At 36.5% G+C, this 18,183-nt stretch overlaps 1 protein-coding gene across 1 annotated transcript in view; it reads right to left on the bottom strand.

The window, feature by feature from the left end:
• CACNA1C (calcium voltage-gated channel subunit alpha1 C) overlaps positions 1 to 18,183 on the bottom strand; it is a 1,013,247-nt gene that overhangs the window by 244,871 nt on the left and 750,193 nt on the right. The window lies entirely within an intron of this gene.

The following is an 18,183-nucleotide window of genomic DNA, read 5'->3' as shown; positions in this document are numbered from 1 at the left end:
GATTTGAAAGCAGCCACTTAAAGGAGACTACTGCCTTGTACCTTCTGTTCCTTCTGTTGGTCTAGCACCATTTTCAATGGGGTAAAAAATTAACTGAGACCAGATTTAATGTACTTTTCTTGTCTAAGCAGGTGTTCCTACCAATAAATAATTTCCAAATTAATTACTTGATGTACTAGGAGTTAGTGAGAGAACTGAAGACTTGGTACCAAACCAATCAAGGGGTAACCAAGCAAGATCACAGTAGGCTCACACGAATATCAAAGTTTCTATTGCACCAAGGACCATCGAAAACTCTTTGACTATATGACTTTATGTATAATATCAAGGCTTCCCAAGCTTTTATTGGCATAGCTGAAATATTTGAAGGAAGAGGAAAGAGGAAGCCATCTTATTTCTAATAAATCTGTAGGCATAGCTCCTGGCATAGCCCTGAGGGGAGCCTTCCATCAGGAATGCTTAGAAGCTGCTTGGAACTTAAAACCTGGAAGCTGAAGGAGATTACTTTTTTAGGATAAATAAAACTTCTATATGAGAAAAGAACACTAGCTGTCATTGTAGCAAGGAAAGAGAGGTCAGCATATATGGTGATGAGGGCAATGTTATGGCTGCCAACTTTTTATGAGGCTGTCAACCTTTCACTTACACCTATTATGATATCCATTGGGATTACTTTTTAAGCATCATAACTGTTCAAGAAAAGAATCTCACTCTATTCTTGTGATATTACCTAATAAGGCCTTTCCATAAGACTAGACCAGGATAAGCCTTCTCAACCACCCTCTTCATAGCTTCTAACTCCAAATACATTCCCACAGTTGAGCACATACTTTGACCATATTGTGGTAGAAGACACTCAGCTTGATTGGCACAAAGTGCTATATCTGGTTCTCTTTTTGTTGTGTCTGCCTTATGTAAGTAGTGCTATAGTGTTTGAGCTATTTCTATAGCTTGCCATTTTCTGAGTGTTGAGTTAAAGGATAATTTGTTAAGAAGTCTATTAAGGCCTTTATGTATTATTAGTTAGGCAGGGATAGTAGAGAACATATAATTCTTCTAAAACAGGTCTGCTTAACCACGTATTCATGATAAAACGAAGGCAAAGGAAGCGAGGAAGCATTGAGTTGATGTCATTCAATGGTGGTATTGGAGAGGAGGAGAGGGAAATGAAGGGTGAGATGAGCCGACTAGATGAATGGCTTCTCTTATCATGAACCTTCTCTGCCTGGTACAGTGAAAAGAGTGGTTCTTGAGGACTTGAATTCCAGTGTCATCTCTGACAGCTTACTATTTGTGTGATGCTGGACAAGTCACTAGATAGCCCTAGACCTCAGTTTCCTCAAATGTAAAAGAAAGGTGGTAGATTAGATGGTCCCTTTTGCTTCTACACTTATGATCTATGATCCTTCCACTTCTGAACTGTGGGTCCTCCTACCCAACATCCTATCCTTAACTCTACCATTGATTCCCAAAGTGGACACTACTGCTCCCTGGTGGGTGCTGCAGCGATCTAGGGAGGCGGTGATGGCCACAGGTGCATTTATCTTTCCTATTAATTACTATTAAAATAAAAAAAATAATTTCCAGGAGGCTAAGTAATATTTTTTCTGAAAAGGGGGTGGTAGGCCAAAAAAGTTGGGGAACCATTGCTCTATACCATCTAAAAGATCTCATTCATTCCTATGGTTTCATTTAGTATCTATGCAGGTGACTCCAAAATCTAAATCTTTAACTTACCCTAACTTCTTTCTAGAACTTCCTGCTAGATGATTCCATTTCAACATTCTGCTGGAACTTAAAACAGTAAACTCGAAAGTGAATGCCTCTCATTTCCGCTAAAACCTGTTCTTCCCTAATTTTTCTAATTCCATGATGCCACCACCATCCATCCAGTCATTAAGGTTTATAATATCTGGTTTATCTTTAACTCTGACATCTGAATTTCCTCATATCCAACTGGCTGCCAAGTCCTGTTGATTCTGTCTCAGCAAACTCTCCCAAATGCCACTTCCCATCTTCCACTATAGAGAAAGCTTTCCAGTGAGAGGCAGTCTAAATGTAATGAAAGAACATTCAGGAGACCAAGGCTGGGTAGTTCTCATCTGCCACCAACTAGCTGTGTATAAACCATTCAGCCTTTCTAGACTTGTTTTCTCATCTATAGAATGAAGGTGCTTGTACTACTCCACTGAAAATCCCTCGATCTATGCCCTTCAATTGGGGAATGGCTGAACAAATTGTGATATATGCTGGTGATGGAATACTATTGTGCTCAAAGGAATAATAAACTGGAGGAATTCCATGTGAACTGGAAAGACCTCCAATAATTGATACAGAGCAAAAGAATCAGAGCCAGAAGAACATTGTACACAGAGACTGATACACTGTGGTAAAATAGAATGTAATGAACTTCTGTACTAGCAGCAATGCAATGACCCAGGACAATTCTGAGGGATTTATGGAAAGAGAACGCTATCCACATTCAGAGAAAAAACTGCAGGAGAGGAAGCACAGAAGAAAAACAACTGTTTGAACACATGGGTTGATGCGGACATGATTGGAGATGTAGATTCAAAACGACCAAACCAAAGCAACTATCAATAATATGTAAATAAGTCTTGATTGATGACACATGTTAAAACCAGTGGAAATGCACATTGGCTATGGGGGGAGTGAAGGGAGGTAAAGGGGAAAGTAAAAACATGAATCATGTAAAAAAAATAAAAAATAAAATAAAATCCCTCGATCTAGCAATTCTTTGCTTCTAGTTGCTTATTCAGCTCTTGGCTTGTGGACTCAGAAGACAAATGGGTGGTGGAAGAGAAGGGGTAAACAAAATCTTTTGGGGTAGGAGGGTAAAGAGGCCATCAGAATGCTCATGGGGTGTGTGTGTGTGTGTGTGTGTGTGTGTGTGTGTGTGTGTGTGTGTGTATGTGTTGAGAATATCAACTCATTTTGTAGGTACTAGAACGGAATCATTTTTAGTTATTGCCTGTTAGGTTTATGTTCTTTATTGAAAGTCATTATTCTGGGCCACTTACTATTATTGGGGAGTGGATTGTGAGGGAGGAGAAGAGCAGACAGAATGGAAATTACACAATGTTACTGAAGTTTTTAATCAGCTAGAATGGAACTGTTCCCAAAAGAAAAACAAGAAAACAAAAACAATAACCCAATGCTTTAAAACGTGACGTAATCTGATGATACCCTTACTTGAGAGCTAAAGATTTATGCAGGGGCATGGGTGAAAGTTGCAGAGATGCTGATTTCAGCTTTTTCTCTAAAGAACAACTTTGTATATTTAAAATCATGCATGAGCATTTTGCACCTCAGAAATCAGTAAACACTACAAATTAGGGCTTGATTTGTTCTTTCATTTATTATCTAGACTTAAGAAATTGATGGAAAAAATGACACAGATTTAATAATCTGTCATAGTTGCATTTTTTTTCTTCCAGAGAGCTGATGGTTAAATATTATAAGCACATTGCTGAATAGAATGCTTTGGAAGAAAGTAAGTTACCCATTTTTGGAGGTCTTCAGGAAAAGACTGGATAAAAACTTGTCAGGGATGGTAGAGAGAGGATTCTTGTTCAAGTATGGGTTGAATTAATTCTGAAATTCTGTGATTCTGTTGTATCCTAGGAAGAACACCAACCTTGGAGTCAGGAGACTCAGGTTTGCAGCCAAGATCTGACACTCATGAGTGATCATGGAAAAAACACTTAACCTTTCTGAGACTCAGTTCAGAGGATCACAGGGATAATAATTTTTGTACCAGCTACCTTTCAGGATTGTTGGGAAGAGAATCATCTGGAAACCTTCAAATGTTACTGGAATGTGAATGATTATTTCTACTGTGCCCTTGCTTTTTTGAGGCTTGTTTTTGTTCAGTCAGTCAGTTGGATCAATTTTTTATGATCCCATTTTGGGCTTTATTAGTAAAGATTCAGAAGTATTTTGCTATTTTCCTTCTCCAGCTCATTTCACATATAAAGAAACTGAGGCAAATAGAGTTAAGTGACTTGCCCAGGGTCATACAATTACTAAGTGTTTGACTGAGGCCAGCTTTGAACTCAGGAAGATGAAGCTTCCTGATTGCATAACTGGCATTCTAACCACTAGTTTTGTCCCTAGTTTTGTGTTAAACATAGTAGAAAAGCCTAGAAAATCCCCTAAGGAACAAGAGGTTATGTCATGACTCCTCTCATTGGAAATCATGAAGATCTATACAGCTAGAGAGGCAGAAGAGGGGTTACTTTTTTTCAAGATTCAAAAGGAATTGAATGGAGAAACAGACATAACTCAACAATCTCCACTATTTTGTGAACAGAACCAAGGAATTAAATGGAAACTCAAGGTCCCTTGTAGCTCAAATATATGACGCTATGAATTTAAAATGCAGAGCAATAGCTAAAACCAATGTCTAACTGCTAGAGATAAAAAATAACCTGTAAATCTACTTGTGATTTTTTTAGTAAGTAGAAAGAGAAGCAATTCCCAATATGAGGCTTCCCTTATCTTTTGCCACTTCAAAATGTGTTTATCCAAGTGTATACAATGTCCCATGACGTTATGTCTTGAGGTTCTGATCTTTGAAATAGAAGTAAAGGAGCTGTTGGGTGAATACTCTTACTCGTTAATGGGGAGGCTATCACTTGATATGAAAAAAATGGACTCTTTCAAACCCATAAAAATAACTCAGCTTGAGAGCCAGGATTAGAGACAGAAAGTCCTGGGTTCAAATTTGGCTTCAGACCCTTTTTAGCTGTGTGACCCTGGGCAAGTCACTTAACCCCTATTGCCTAGCCTTTACTGCCCCTCTGCTTTGGAACTGATACATGGTATTGATTCTAAGATGGAAGGTAAGGATTAAAAAAAAGAAACAGCCTTATATATTGTGTCAGGTTTGGCAAGATACATTTTGTTGTTGTTTGAGTTTGTTGAAAATAGTTTGAACTAATGGCTAAATAGTGGGGCGTTTGTAATCTTGGTCATTATGTCTGCCAGGAATGTGAGAATGACAGTTTTACAGGTCATCAAGTGGACAGAAGTCTGAGAATGGATTCTTCCTGTCTTCTCTGAATTAGTTTATACTTGTCTGGCCTTCATGAATTTATCAATTATTTCCCCTTTCCTTAAATCCTCCCAGGAAACAGTATTGTTTGAAAAATATGGTTCCCCTGGCTGGTGATGATTCTATTAGTTCTCATTTTACATTCTCTATGGTTTTGGTTAGCATTCTCTCTGGCTGAGACAGCTAGATGGGCCAGTGGGTAGAGTATATTATATAGGAAGATCCAAGTTTAAATTTAGACTTAGACAGTTACTGTCTATTTGAGTCCAGAGGAAAAAGAGGATGAAGTCACCAGGATTGAGAAATTCCCTGAGATTATAAATACCTCCTTTGAAAAATGACTCTTCCTCACTTTTTAGACTCTAATGGAGAATTGAGAAGTCAACTTCGGGGTACATGGTGATGTTCAGAACTGACTTAGCAAAATTAAAATTTCAGTCTTCTTTCTTCTATAATATGGGGAGGACCCAAGAAACCTTAACAGCCAAATGGAAATGGTATGTACAGTGAAGAACCATAGAAGGGTGTCAAGGCTATATGAAGAAGTAGCCTCAATCCTCAAAAGAAAGCATACGCCAGCTCTAGAGGAGTCAGAACTAATAACTTTGAACTCTTTGGGGGAACTCCTAGCCAAATTAGGTAATGAGGTTCATGAATAATTGGTTCATAGGTGGGCATAAACACTCGAGCCAAGGGAGAGTGGATGGAACACTGTACTTGGAGTACCCAATCTCATTGAGTTGGAGATCTCATTTGAAGTCATCACAAAGACATTGAGAAGGTACTGAGGACTGGGAGGCTGAATTTCTGTGGGGCTTTGTCCCTGGTGGACCAGTCTGTGATTGAGAAGGTGAACAACTGGCCATAATTAGAGATAAGGACTTTCATCAGAATCTAAACTTTTTGTGGGAAATCTGCAATAAATCTAAAATTCCACTTTAGGTGGTGAGTGTCCCCACAGATGACTCCTATGGGTAACAAACATACTATTTCTTAAGGGTGTCAAATTAGGCACAAAGGGCATACAAAATAAATGCTTTATATAGCTGTTAGTTACTATGGTTATCATCGGGATTATTATCATAGGGGGAGTCTGGGTCCCTGCCAATGATAATGACATTCAACTATATGGTCTCTAGATAGCTTGGTTGGTTTCTTAAGACTGGTGATGGGTTCTGAAGAGTAGGGCTTAGTGATCTCTTTTTGTCATCCTGTATCACAGTATATAGGTTCTTTGATGAAAATAATGAAAATTCATTTTTATGTAGTACTTCAAAGTGCTTTTCTCACAATAACTCAGTGAGATAATGTTGGCATTATAATTTCCATTATGCAGATGAGGAAATAGGCTCTGAGAGATTAAATGCCTTGCCTAGGGTCATACAATTAATAAGTATGAGGGCCACTATTCAAACTTAAGTGTCCTACTGCCAAGTCTAGGGCTCTTTCTACTCTACCATGATGGTTCTCATTTTAGAAACATATTGTTCCTGGAGACTAGCCAAGATGGCAGAGTAGGAGGAAGCAGTACAGCTGAGTTCTCCCCCACAAATACTTCATAAAGATTTAGAAAACACCAGCAGACCAAGTCCTAATTAGGAAATTTAAAAAAAATCAGTGAGTCATTTTTTCGTCCCAGGTCAGCACTGGGAGACACAGAGAGACCTATATGAGGACAAGGCCTAGATAGGAACAAACTAGCTAAGAGTAAAGAGGACTATAGTTCAGGGCTGAGAATCAAAGAAAGAAGAGGTCCCAGATATTGCACAAAGGGATTTTGTACAGACAGCAAGAATAAGACCCAGTTGTCAGTTCTGTCAATCACTACTCAGCATGGGATCACAGATCCAGTACAAAGTATGAAGAGGACTTACACCTAGGGATGGTGGTCTGGGGCAAGGAGTAGTTGCAGGTTGTAGACTATATCCTGAGTACATCTACAAGTAAAATTTCAAAGAAACACACAGCTTAGGCATAAATTCAACTAGAATTCCTGGAAAAGATGAAACAATCAGAAAAAATGAGAGCAACAGGGAACAGAAATGAGAGATGGAAGAAAGAATCAGGAAGAGAATTAACAGCTTGGCACAAGAGATACAATATCCCAACCAAGAAATAGACTCCTTGAAAATCAGAATGAACTAAATAGAAGTTAATGATTCCAAAAGACAACAAGAAATATTAAAAAAAAACAAAGTTAAAAGACAACAGACAAGTAGTCTTCACACTTGAAAAAACAGAAAGTGTAAAGTATCTTATATAAAAAACAAATCCAGAGCTCCAAGGTTAAAAAAAATACTGTAAGCAACCAGAAAGAAAGAATTCAAGTACTGAAGAGTGGTAGTCAGAATCAGATAAGATTTATCAGGAGCATAGCGCTTGGAATACACTATATTAGAAGGGAAAATATATAGGGTTACATTCAAAAATAATTTTCCAGAAAAATTAAGCAGGTAAAAATGGATCATTAATAAAATAGAAAACATCTAATCACTCCAGATGAAAAGACCAGAGGTACATAGAACTTTGAAATACAAATACAGAAGTAAACAGAAACATAAAAAGTAAAAAGAGGTAAGCAATCATAATGTTGTAAATAAAGGAAAGGTTTGTAGTTGAACATAGGGAAATTCACATATATCCAAACAAAGCCAATTATTATCAAGAGTTAATGATACATTTGCGGTCCCCGCAAAGCCTTATTATGACCAGGAACTATAAAGGGCACTAGATAAGAGATGGAGGCCTGGAAATGATTTTTGTTGTGTTTTGATCTTAAAATAAAAAAGGAGAGAGAGAGAGAGAGAAAAGAATATACATGGAGGTGGATAGGCACAGGAAGAGAAAGGAAAGGTGGAGGAACTTATATAATCAATATCTGCAAGTAGAAAACTATATCAACAAAGAGGATGGGATTGGGTAGGGTGGGAGCAAATATAAGATTATATAGCCATGAGGAAAGGTTGGAAAAGAGAAGATGACCTTTGAATCTTATGTTTTTTGAACTAGTCAAAGGAGAGAAAAATACCCATCCACATACATTGAATGCAGAAAAATATTTAACACAATTGAGAAATAGGAAGAAAAGGAGAGAAGGGAGAAGAGGAGAATTAGAAGGAAGGTAAATTAAGGAAGGAAAGCTAGATGGCACAGTGGATAGAATACTCATCTTCCTGAGTTCAGGTTTAGCCTCCAACAGTTATTAACTGTGTGACCCTGGGTGAGTCATTTAGCTATGTTTGCCTCAGTTCCTCATCTATAAAATGATCTAGAGAAGGAAATGGAAAACCACTCCAGTATATTTGCCAAAGAAACCCCAAATGGAATCATGAGAGTCAGAAAGGACTGAAACAACCAAACAATAGCAACTAAGATTAAGGAAGGATTAGTCCTAAGCAATATAAGCTCTCACTATGGAAGGAAGATCATAAAGATGTATTTAAAAGCAGAGAATGAAAGGATTAGAATCTATGAGTGGGTTCTAGGTGAGGAAAAGAAAAGAGAGCTATGGGAACAGAGGCATACTATATCAAATTTGAAGCACTGGTACTCAGCACATTCCTCCTTAGGATTTTCTTTTCTTTTCTTTTCTTTCTTTCTTTCTTTCTTTCTTTCTTTCTTTCTTTCTTTCTTTCTTTCTTTCTTTCTTTTATAAAGAGAGAGTAGGAAAGAAAGAGAAGGAAAAATAGAAGAAAATAGGATGGAGGAGAAATACTCAATTAATGATTTTAACTGTGATTGTGAACAAGATGAATTTCTTTACTGTTCCCTAATAAAATGGAAAAAGAATCGTAGAACTGAGCAGAAGCCAACATAACTTGTTTTTAAGAAATATACTTGAAACATAAAGATTCACACAGTTAAATGATGGACCAAAATCCATTATGATTTAGCTGAAGTTAAAAAAAAAAGAAGAAAAGGGAGGGACAGTAACCATGCTCTCAGAAAAAGCAACAGCAAAAATAGATTTAATTAAAAGAGAGAAACAAGGAAACTACATCTTTCTGAAAGGTATCATAGACTGAATTAATATCAATACTAAACACACATGCCCTGCATAGCATAGTGTCTAATTGCTTAAGGGACAACTTAAATGAGCTATAGGGAGAAACAGTATAAAACCATAATAGTAGGATATTTTGATATATCCTTTACAGATTTAGAAAATGCTAACCAAGAAAGAAGTTAAGAACCTCAATATAATTTTAGAAAAGTTAAATGTGATAGATTTCTAGATATTATTAAATGAGACTAGAAAGAAATATACACATTTCAAAGCTGTTCTTGGCATTTTACAAAAAATGACCTCACAAAATGTAAAAAAGCAGAAATATGAAACATCTTTTGCAGACCACAATGCAATAAAATTATATTCAAAAAAGGTCCACTGAAAAAATGATTAAAATTAATTGCAGAATAAATAATAGTCTGAAGGAAAGGTTGTTAAAAATCAAATAATATAAGAATACATCTTTTCATCAAAAATAATGGCAACAATAAGAAAATATACCAAAACTTTTGGGATGCTATTAAAGTACTTTTGAAGGTAAAATTTATATCTCTTTTATAAATAAAAATTGGTAAGACCCCTTTACAAATAAAAGAATGGACAGATCAATAACTTGGGCAAACAAGTAAAAACAAAAATTCTAAAAAACCAATAAATTTAATAACACAAATTTCAATCCTAAAAGGAAATTCCTAAAAATCAAATAGATGAACAAAGTTGAAAGCAAAAAAACCAAGGAAAACAACAAACCTCATTGAATTACTAAAAAAATTAGGAGCTTATTGAAAAAAGCTAGATAAAACACTAGTTAATTTGATTTAAAATGAGGAAGATTAAATTATCAGTCTCAAAAATGAAAAAGGTAAATTCACAACTGAAGAATAAATAAAAAATAATGATAAAATTATTTTACCTAACTATATGCCAGTAACATTGACAGCCTAAATGAAATGGATGAATCTTTGCTGAAATATAAAATGCTCAGATGAATAGAATGAGAAAAAGAGGATCTAAATACCCCAATCTTAGAAAAAGAAGTCGAACAAGTCACAAGCAAGTTTCAAAAGAAAAAAAATATTCAGTACTAGATGGATTTATAAGTGAATTCAATCACATTTTAAAAGAGCAACTAATCCCAATATTATAAAAGCCATTTGGAAAATAACAGAAAGGGGCAGCTGGGTGGTTCAGTGGATTGAGAGCCAGGCCTACAGATGAGAGGTCCTAGGTTCAAATCTGGCCTCAGACACTTCCTAGCTGTGTGACCCTGGGCAAGTCACTTAACCCCCATTGCTTATGCCTTATTGTTCTTCTGTCTAGGAACCAATACACAATATTGATTCTAAGATGGAAGATATGGGTTTAACAAAAAAGAAAATAATAGAAAGAGAAAAAATCCTACCAAATTCTTTCTTTGGTGAAAAAATTGTCTTAATACCTAAACCAAGGAGACAAGGCAGAAAACAAATCTTAGACAAATATTCCAAAATGAATATTGATAAAAACATTTAAATAAAATATTTGCAAGGATACTATAGCAATATATTACAAAAGTTATACACTATCACCAGTTTGGATTTATATCAGGAATATAGGGTTGGTTCACTATTCGGAAAAACATAAATATCACAGACCATAATAATAAGTAGAACAGAAATCACAAGATATAAATAGATTTTTAAAAAGCTTTTAATGAGATATAAAACCCATTCCTGTTTTAAAAACGAACTCTAGAAAGCAAGAAAGAAACAGACGTTTCTTTAATATAAGTAGTATTTATCTAAAACCAAGAACAAACATTATATACTAAGGGGGATAAACTACAGATCTTCCGGGTAATTTCAGAGGTAAATTAAGGATGTCCATTATCATCACTACTATACTAGCTATAGCAATAAGAGATGAAAAATATTTGAGACAATTAGAGAGGCAAAGAGGAAACAAAATGATGCTTTTGTTCTGGAGGGCATAATGGATAATGTGCCAGGATTGGAGTCAGGAAAACGTGAGTTTAAATCCAACCTCAGATACATACTAGCTGTGTGACCCTGGGCAAGTCAACCACAACAAAGTGGGAACAAAAATTAATTGAAAAAATTAACAACTTTAGTAAAGTGGTGGGATATAAAAATCACAAATCATCAGCATATCTGCATATTACAATAAATCCTAGCAGAAAGATAGAAAGAGTAATTCCACTTTCAATGAATATAGAATGTATAAAATACTTGAGAGTCTTCTAGTAACACACATATTAGTTCTATTTCAGCATAACTATAAAAGGTTCTTTTCACAAAGAATAACTAAATAAATGGAGAAATATTAATTGCCTATGGGTAGACTGAGCTAACATTATAATGATAATGTTAATAATAATAGCTAACATTTATATAGTGCCTATTATGTACCAGACATGCTGGTAAGTGTTTTATAAATATTATGTAATAATATGGCAATACTGTCAAAGTTTATTTATTTATTCAATGATATACAAATGAGCTAGAAAAAATAACAAAATGAATCTGGAGGAATAAATAGGTCCAGGATCTCAAGGGAAATAGTGAAAATAAATGGGAAGGAAAGGGACATGCAGTATTAGATCTTAAACTACTACAAAACAGTAATCATCAAAATGATTTGGTTCTGGTCAAGAAATCATTTGATCAGTGGAAGGGATTAGGTCACAAAATACAGGAGCAAATGAACATAATTCCCTTTTATTTTTGATTTCTATTCCAATTTCGATTCCAATTAATTTGATTGGAATAGAAAATCACTATTTTTACAAAAGCTGTTAGAAAAACTGAACCACCACCTGGCAGAAAATTGGTATAGACCAACAATTTTAGTTTTAAACTCCTTGTCCCTCTGTGGCCAAGGCTGTGATGGTCGCTGCTCCTCTAAACTACTCTGGGAATTTCTCCATGGGAGTTTCTTTTTTTTTTATGAAAGGAATTTATTTTTATTTTTTTAATTTTTAATATTTTGAATTTCTTGACTGCTCAGTCAGGCTATTGGATCCTGGAGGGCAAGGCCATTTTTAGTACTTCTGGGCATAGTTCTGGGCATATACTAAGTGCTCAATGAACATTTATTTTGAATCAATGAATTTCTTGCAAATTTAATTGAGAATTATCTTTCAAGCTGTTTCTTCCTCTCCTTGGACATCTAATTCTCCAGTTTATATACACTATTTATTTCTAGTTTATTTTTATTATTTATTATTAGTTTATTACACTAAAGTGTCAATGACTTAAAATGAAAAGGATTTAAGATCTTTCTGTCAAAAAATCAGCAACTCTAAGATCTTAACCCCAATGGGATCAAATCCTCTCACATCTCAGTTTAGATGTCAGGTTGCTGTTTTTTTTTTTAACTTTTACCTTCCGTCTTGGAGTCAATATTGTGTATTGACTCCAAGGCAGAAGAGTGGTAAGGGTAGGCAATGGGGGTCAAGTGACTTGCCCAGGGTCACACAGCTGAGAAGTGGCCGAGGCCAGATTTTAACCTAGGACCTCCCGTCTCTAGGCCTGACTCTCATTCCACTGAGCTACCCAGCTGCCCCCTAGGTTGCTGCTTTTTAATGAGAGAAATAGAATTTGTTATTTCCATTTTTCCTTTATAATATTTATTGGGTTATCCTTATAAATCAATTCCACCTCCTCTCTGTTTCTGACTTCTTCAGAGATTAGTTTTAATCCTACCACACTGAAAGAAAGGGAAGATGATTTTCTAAAGATTTCTTCAGAAATGGCACTAGAATAAAATGGCTCAAATCAAACTGCTTACATTCAGGGGACTTTGCAATAAATTAGCATAGACATGTTATTTTGGCAGTCATAGGACAAGAGTTTCCTGTGCTTGCATGTTTGTGCCTGAAATTGTCTTGCAGGGCATCCCAATATGCACAAGGAATGACAAGAGAGAATTTAGAAATGACAGCTGACAGTTGACTTTTTAATGGAAGAACAAAACAAACAAAACTCCCTATGAAGGTAAGAAATCTGGCTCTTGTTCCCAAGATCTTCAGATAATGCAGGGAGGAAAGAGGGGTAAGGGAAAGTGAGGAATCACCTACGGTCCTATAAATTGTTCTCTTCCCTAATCTTCAACTCTTGTAAGATTCTTTGAATGTACGTTATTCTGTGTGTCAACTTTATCTAAAGTAGTAAAAGGATTTCCTTGGGAAAGGAAATGCTAGAAGTCATGGTTGGTTTTGGTAGGAATAATGATGTTCAGTGAGTCAGAGCTCAGTTGCAACCAGCAATTCTGATGGCTGGGCAAGTATCATAAATAAACTCCAGTGTAAGTACCAGGAAAGGTATTCTCAAACCAATTTTTAAAGACGGGGAAGTGAGAGGGAAAGAAAAGGAGTGGAAGAAACGTACTTCTCGAAAGCTTCCTAGTTTAATTATTCTCAATAAGCAGGTGCTAAATTCAGTTGCTTAGACCTGCTAAAGAAGTACAAATGTTTTTGTGCCTTCAGGGTGACTCTGGCTGCTCTGCATGGGGCATCATTTTGTTGCCAGTTATGGGATGCTTTGCAAAACATGGATGAAAGGGTTTTCTGCTATAACTGAGGAAAAGCAAGAGGTTACCACTAGATGTCCAGGAACTAGGCTTTTCTGCTCTTTCCAGGATAGAAACTTTATGAAGACATCTAGATCCCTAGTCAACTGGAACCACCTGAATTCTAGAATCACGGTCCATTTTCCTACTCTTGAACACCCCTTCTCATCTTGTTACAATTAAATTTGAATGTGTTGCAACCTTGCTCTCCCTTTTCCTACACCCCAATGTTACAGTCCCTAGTGATGAGATGGAGGTACCTCAGTGCCAGGTACCTAGCATTTGCTCAATAAATTGACAGAATGTATTTTTATCAAAATTTGAACCCAGTTTTGGTTATTAAACATCTCTTCTGTCAAATCCATAGATTTGGTGTGGCATAGAGGATAGGGGGTTGATCTTGAAGCCAATAAGGACTTTAGTTCAACTCTTGCTTGTGATAGATACTAGCTTGTGACCCTGGATGAGTCATTTAACTGCTTTAAGCAATTCTCTAAGATAATAAGGTTCGGAGAAAATGATGGTTTTCGACTTCATTGGCAGAAGGAATTTCCTCATTTAGGAGTTCCCTATATCAGTGTAATGATGAGTCTAGTTCCTATCTGTTTCCTAGAAGAACATGAAGGACTTCTAGAGCTGAGCCACGAAAAAACCATCTGGTCTCAGGACCTTTTGTCCAACTGTAATAACACCAAAATTCAGAGCCACAACTAGCAATTTTTAATTGGGAAAACCAAGGAAATGTGCTCTCAATTTTGTGTCCCTGAGGTATAGCCATTGAGTTGTGTAGAGAGAAGCTACCATTCAATAGTGACCTAATTTAACTAGTTATTCTCCTTAGATAGATAAACTCATTATTTCCATTTTGATAAAAGACTAAAAGTGCTATTAGATACCTCTAAGTTGTGAGAACCTAGGACAAAGTTTCAGTTATCTTTTTCTGGTTATGGCTCTTCTAAAATGATCTAAAACAAGTGGATTTTCTTTCTGTATATATATATATATATATATATTATGTACATAAAATATATATTTTTAAATCAAGGGAGGAATGAAGTTAATGCTAAGTTTATTCCAGTACCACACATTTCTTTCTCCTTCTGAGCACTGAAGAGCCCAACAAATTTTCATCTTCTAAAGAGATTTGTACATTCTGAAAGTATAATGACTCAATTTGAAGCCAGAAGACACCCCCTTCCTCTAGAAAGTGGATCATCAAAACTAAAAGTGGCTTGATTTAAAAATCATTAGCTTCCCCTTATTTGTTTTTGCTTCCTTCAAATCTCCAGATTTCCAGAGAAGATCACTAGGTAAAGAATAATATCTAGTTAAATAATTCGACCCTTTTTGACTTTGCTGTTAGGAATTGTTAATATTTCCATAGATGGCACAATGTTCTGGTCCATTTCTCTATAGTGGATGTACTTCGCCACACCGATTCTGCTAAATTTGATTTCTGAATCATTTCCGGCGTTAAGACAGAATAAAAGAAAAAAGTAATGTGAGTTGGGAAGAGAGATGAAGCCTCTGGAGCTGCTTTGAGTCCTAGGCATATTTTATAAGCTGCACACTTTCCAGGGACCTCCTTCCCCAGGAGCAGCCCCTCTCTTGCCAGTATGGCAGCACCCACCCAGTACTGGCAGTTGGTCAATGATTATGGCATTCTGTCTGTAGACTATGCCTGGGGTACAGAAAGCAGCCAGGTGCCTCCACAGAAAATATGTAGACCCCTAAAGACAAGGAACAAAAGAGCCCTTCGGAGGGTAAGATAGGGATCATTCATGCTTGAGGGTTACGACAGGTTAGGCCAGGAATGTTTGGCAGAGATGGAAGAAAATGCAGATTCCTAGCCTCCCACTTAACTTCCAAGGTTTTCCATTTCTTTTTGAAGAAGGAGCAACACATTCCTCTGTGGATGTTCAAAATGTCTTATGAATCCTTTATTTGGAATATTTTTAATGCTTTGGGTTCTTTCTGCTTTTTCTCCTCCTCTGCCCCAACTTCCTAACACATAGAATAGGAAAAAAAGGTGATTTTGGTAGCTGATTAGGATTTTCATTACAAGAAGTTAGGAATGACCCTGGTCACCTTTCAAAGCTCTGAAGCTGCATTACAAAGGTTAGCCCAAACTGCTGCAAATGCTGGGGGCACACCGTTTGATTTTCTACCTTTAAGTACACCTGATATTAGAAAAAATCTGCTCTTTGCATCTTTTCCCAGAAGGGTTTTTAAACATGACTTTCTGTCTTCGAATCAATATGGTACTGTGTTACCTACCTGCCCCTTCTCTCAGGTTTTAAGGGCCAATTTTGGTTTCCAATCTAGAGGTCCCTATCACAAAGGAACTGCTTTCTTGTCCTTTCTTGACTGAAACCATACCTGCCCCTTGGACTGCAAAGGAAATGCTTGTTCACCAAGGAGAGATAGAAGTCACATTCTGAGATGGCCTGGGGAGTAAAAGTATTCCCAGCCCTCCTAGAATACTTTAGAGCCATAAAAGATTAGAGGGGCAAGCAGAGGCAAAGAGGAGGAAGGTAGAAGAAAAAAGAGAGAGAGCGAGAGCAAAGAAGGGTGAATAGTGAAAACCTCTGTGAGCAGGAGCCTTGGGCTGGAGTGTTACCCAACTCTTCATGAATATCCATGAATATCCAAGAAGGAGATTAAAATTCTCCTAGGGAAGGTAGGCAGCAAATTTATATATGTGGTCACTCTCTCTCTTAAAAAAAAAGTATGTGTGTATATGTATACACACACGTATGTATATGATTTCATTATACTATTAAAATATTACAAAACACCAAGAACAAGTATGTTCACATGTGAATGTACATACATACATAAAATCTTTGTTGAAAGGTTATTTGAAATGTCAGAGAGGACTATTCCCTGGGACCCTGATTGTTTCTTTACCCCTGAAATGCCTTCCATTTCCATTCTGAGTACTGGAAACTCCAGGGGAGAAGGCACAACACAGCTGCTGAAAATTGGTGCTTGTAGTTGTAGGCATTTCACTCTTCCCCACTTTGGGTGTCATTATGACAGTGTCTCTCTATACCACATCTGGCTGGTGGGGTACCAGTGACTTGGGTTGGAGGGAAATGGAGGGAATGATGAAGGATCACAATTTATATCTGCATTGTCACCAAAATAAATTATATCTATTCTCCAATCCCCCCATCCCCACCTCCTGCCATCCTGCCCTCTACTTCCCAATCTGATTCTGACAGGCATTGCCATAGCAACCTAAGACATTGGTTTGAAGTTCATGTGATAAAGTTCTGATATGCTGTTCCATAAATCACATATTTTATGATCTACTCACTGGGAGAGAGAGAGAGTTGTTTTTACCTGTGCACGATCAAGTAAAGTTCTTCATTCCAAGAAAGATCCAAAGAGCTTTTCAAAACCTTGGTAGAATTTGGTATGATTTACTAAACAGAATAAACTTGTCCAATTGGGAACGAATTGAGCTGCCTTTCAGAGTAATCCAAACAAATGTCTTAGTCTATGGTCTCACAAATATTTTCTGATGGGTTTATTTTGGGCTAACTTGGCATTTGTTTGACTTTAAGTTCTCTTACAAAATTATACCAACACTTTGATTCGTTTTGAGTGCCCCTAAATGATTCTTTATACCAGGGCAAGCACCCAGCTATGATTTATGAACTATAACAAATACACAGGAATTAGGAGCCTTGTAAGTCCATAGGACTTGGCTCCTACTCCGTGAAAAGTATTATTCCAATAAAGAATTCTCAAGAAGAGGCCTTATGTTGCTTCTTGAATATTCTTTCTGAGGCAGGAAGATTCTGATGCTTCATTGGTTTCAATTTTGTCTAGTTGTTCTGTTGTCCCCACCCAGATATTCTGGTATGCTCTACATGTATGCTCTCTTCCTAATATCTCTATTCTGCTTCCTAAGAAGATTCAGGCAGGTTCATGATGGCTTAGTGAATTCCAACTCTGCAAAATTCTAGAGAAAATGGAGCTTTCAGTACTGGCAATATTCATTATTGTCCCACATACTGGAGGATGCCACTTCCTGAGGTAGGAAGTATTAGTTTCTCTGGAATTTTTGCCAAAAATAGGCTTTGCCTTACCAGGATAGAGATATCATTTAGAGGAAGAGAAAAAGCTGCATGAATGTAGAAGTGTACTTCTGACTATAGGGTAATGTTTCATGGAGATCTTAAGTCAGATTTCCATTAGAGTTAACCAAATGGCATGCAAGATAGTCAGTTTTCCTTGTTGGAAAACAAAAGCTAAACCTCCTAAGGGACTAAGAATTCATTATATCCTGGTATTAATTTGAAAGGTGGCATTTATACATATATGGATATAAGTGGTTTTATGGATATGAGAGGTTTTAAAATTTTAAGTTACCAATGAAAAGTGATACTGATATACCGGGGCTAATGAATGATTAAAATGTCATGATGAGATTAATCTAAGAATTAAAATTCATAACATATTAGAGTAACGTGTTTTCTGATGGGTTTATTTTGGGTTAACTTGGTATTTGTATGAC

Source organism: Gracilinanus agilis, chromosome 5, assembly GCF_016433145.1.
Source record: "Gracilinanus agilis isolate LMUSP501 chromosome 5, AgileGrace, whole genome shotgun sequence".
Taxonomy (NCBI): Eukaryota; Metazoa; Chordata; class Mammalia; order Didelphimorphia; family Didelphidae; genus Gracilinanus; species Gracilinanus agilis.
Note: the sequence above shows the minus strand (reverse complement) of the source record. Positions and strands in the feature narration are given on the sequence as shown.